Below are 3,546 nucleotides of genomic sequence, written 5' to 3'. Positions count from 1 at the left end.
GCGGGCACGGGCAGCGCGTGCTCTGAGGCAGCTGTACCTTCCGCGTGCAGCAGCGCGCGGCCCGTGTGGGGCTGTGGGAAGGGCGAGAGGAGGGCTGTGGGGAGGAGGGCTGTGGGGAGGAGCGCTGTCTCGGTGCTGCCGACCCCCCGGCGATGTTTCTGAGGCTTTGCCAGCCGCTCTGCGTTCCTCGTAGGAGGAGCAAATAGTAGGAAGTGAAGCAGGAAACGCTGCTGTTCTGTCTGTTACACGGTGTGTTCTGCAAAATTGCTGTTCCTGTTGTTTCCAACCTAGGCAGCTCATGGCTAACGAACCGCTGGAAAAGCTGGGATTTAAAGATCTGCTGGATGAGAAGTCGGAAGCAGAACCTGGGAAGGAGTGATGAAGAAAGACAGCTTTACCTCTCACTGCTTTACCTCACGTATGGGAGGAGTAACTCCTATGCAGTGCGTATTGGACCTGTACTGCGATAGGAGGTGCTTCAGGAAGGATCCTTTTCTTCCAAGATATTCTTTTTTTAAAATAAGGTTGTTAAGGTGAGCGGAAGTGCTGCCTTTGTTTACTTTCCTCCTCCAGCCTGCTCTTAAAGGTCACTGTAGCACTTCACGTGGCAGAAAACAGTGGTTGCCTGAAGTGTTCTCTGTGTCTGCAAGGACAGTGAACGCTTGCTTTAAAAAAACGATGGCACAACAACCCTCCACCTCAACTATAGGTTACTGTCATGTGGGCATTACTAAAATGCTTGCAGCGGGCACTTTTTGGGTGGAAAAAAAGCTGCTGTGGTACTTGCAAATCTCTATTTAATTTTCTTCTTTGGGGTGATCTCCTTCTTACCAGGCTGCAGTTCCAGCATCACCAGTAGCTATTCTGTTTTTATTTACCATGCCAACGTTTGACCTTTATTTCATCATTTAACCAGAAGTCTTTCATTACAGTTGTCATTGTTTCTCCACTTAGTGCTGCCATGTTATTTTTCACATCCTTATGGTGAAATCAGAGGGAAGATGGCAACGGTATTTATTTGTCTTTGAAGTAAATATGAATTATTTATATAAACATGTCTGGACTTTTCTTTTAAAAGCATGTTGTTTGGGATGCACACACTTAGCTGGTTCTTCTACACTTCCTCCTTTAGTTAGTGTCCTCTGTTTGGTACATCCAGCCATTCTTGTTTCTGTTTTCAGGGAGATCCAGGGAACAGTAAAATAATACTCTCTGCGCTTGATGTTGGTGGGAGGAAATGAGATTGAAATTGTGGCTCAGGTCTGATTTGAGCAGAATGCAGATAGTTCAGAGCAGATTTCTGTTTGAAAAGAGCATTCTGTTTGCTTTCTGCTGTGTGTTTTTAGTTTGCTTCGTTCCACTGCTTAAATTCTGTCTTTTGATGAGATTATAAAAAGGAAAGCAGAGTTTCTATTGCTGAAAGAGATGTTAAAAGACTTCGTATTAAGCCGATGAACAAAAGCCTTCTTTTAGTGATGCTGAATAAAAAATTAAAATAATTGCCAGCATCTTCAGATGAAAGAAATGAAATTTCATGCTTCCCTGTACCATGATTATTGTAAAGTGACACATCTAGGAGGGATTCAGAAAACCACCAGTAGTGGGGAGTAATCAGAGGTTGTTACTTCTTTCCTACCTTACTCTGCATTGGAATCTGAGCAAACAGTTGCTTCGTGTTTTCCTTGAGACAGTTGATACTGTAATTGTAGAGTAGAGGGGGTGATGTTTCAGAAGCCTCCAGTGAATGAATGTAACCTGCAGAGCTGGAGTGACAGACGGACAGACACTGACAGACAGCAGCTGAGGTTACACTCTGAGGGAGGAGCCACTGGAACTCTTCTGAGAATTGCAGAGGCCCTGACTCTGGACCTATTGCAGGAGGGATTGTGGGAGCAAAAGTAATTTCTAAGAACTGCGCACCATGCCAGAGAAAACAGTGCTGTGTGCTACTTGTCTGCCTGCAGTTCTATCATAGCACCTCGGTGATGTGGCCAGCAGGACCCTGTGTGTTAGGGGCTGACTGTGCTGCTGATCTGCCAAATGGGCGCAGTGTGCTTCATCCTTCACACAGTAACTGCAGAAGTGATAATTGCCATCCCAGCAGGAACCGCTGGGGTGGGAATTCTGCACCTCTCACCAGCCTGTAGAAGATAACATCATCTGGATCCATGAGTACGTCTCATCCTGCCTTCCAGCGTGGTGAGTCAGCTTCACAGCGCAGTTCCTTTCGTGCCAGGACAAGACCAAGGACTGCGAGTGGATAGATGAAAACTCAGGAAATTGACAGGAGCATCTATTTCCTGGCTGTGAGGCATTAGCTGGAGGAGATAATATGTTCCGTGGAATTGTGAAGTGAGTTCAAAGTTGGTGAGGGCTATCAATTTTTTCAATTGAGATCTAATGTATCTGAGAAGTGGTGGAAAAATCATTAATCAGTGCTGAGCCTGGGGTCAAACAATCCTGACTTGCTCTGGCGACAAGTCATTGCAGCACCAGAGCCATGTGGGGGAAGTTCTCGGAATTCAATTAATTCTTGCCAGCACACAGACCATTAATTAAAACCTTTCTCTAAAACTTGTTTATTTTAGCTTTGCTTGTGGGATCAAGTTTTGTGCTTCTTTACAATGACAGCAGTACATTAAGCCAAACAAAAGTCATAAGCTTGTAGCTAATCTTTCCTGTTCCTGTACTAAGGGGGAAGCTCTCTAGAAGCTGACACCAGGTTGGGTAAGTTTATTCTGGAAGTGCTGAGCTGAGGCTCAGTATGTATGGTACGGGGGGAGGCAGTTTTGTCAGGGATGCTGATTTCTTTATGTAGTTGTTGAGAGTTGATGAGCTGCTCTGCTGTGTGTGGCTCCAGGAACAAGGTGAGTCCCACACAAGTGCATTAATCTTCATGTGAGAAGCTGGTGAGTGTGTCTGGTGCTGCCTTCCAAAGGCTGCCATGAAGCACCACCTGCTGACAGTCCCTGGGACTTGGAGAAATGCAAACGGTTGCAAAATGATGTTCAGCTTGGATTAATGTTCAAAATGCCTGTTGAGACGTAATGGTACAGGTGTGGAAGGCACAGCCTAAAGCAGGAGGAAGTGCTGACTGTGTTGAAATGAAGATCTATGTAAGCTGTTAAACAATAATAGAAAACAGTAAGTAAGGGGGGCTGTGATAGTCTTCCCTGGAGTTTTTTTTTCCAGCCAAACCTCTTATAAAATAACTCAAGGTGCTCTGCTGCTTGGGATCCTGTCCTGGGGAGTTCCCAGAGGGTTCCAGGTCAGCGGTGCTGTGTGTGCTGGCACTCAGGAAAGCCTTGCACACACATAACCCCTTTCTTTGTTCGGTTAGAATCAGTTCAACCACAGAGTTTAATTTTGGTCACTGAAGTTTTTCACAGAAAGAGAGCATTGCTGCAAGCCAACCCTCATTATGTCTTCCTGGAAGACTTTGAGCTCTAGGTGTATCTCCAAACAATAGCAGTGAGCTGCAGAACAAGGAAGAAAGAATTTAATAAGCAATTTCAAGGCTCTTAGAGTTCTTTTGATTTCTTTAAA

Source organism: Meleagris gallopavo, chromosome 16 (assembly GCF_000146605.3).
Source record: "Meleagris gallopavo isolate NT-WF06-2002-E0010 breed Aviagen turkey brand Nicholas breeding stock chromosome 16, Turkey_5.1, whole genome shotgun sequence".
Taxonomy (NCBI): domain Eukaryota; kingdom Metazoa; phylum Chordata; class Aves; order Galliformes; family Phasianidae; genus Meleagris; species Meleagris gallopavo.
This window is presented reverse-complemented; position numbering follows the sequence as displayed.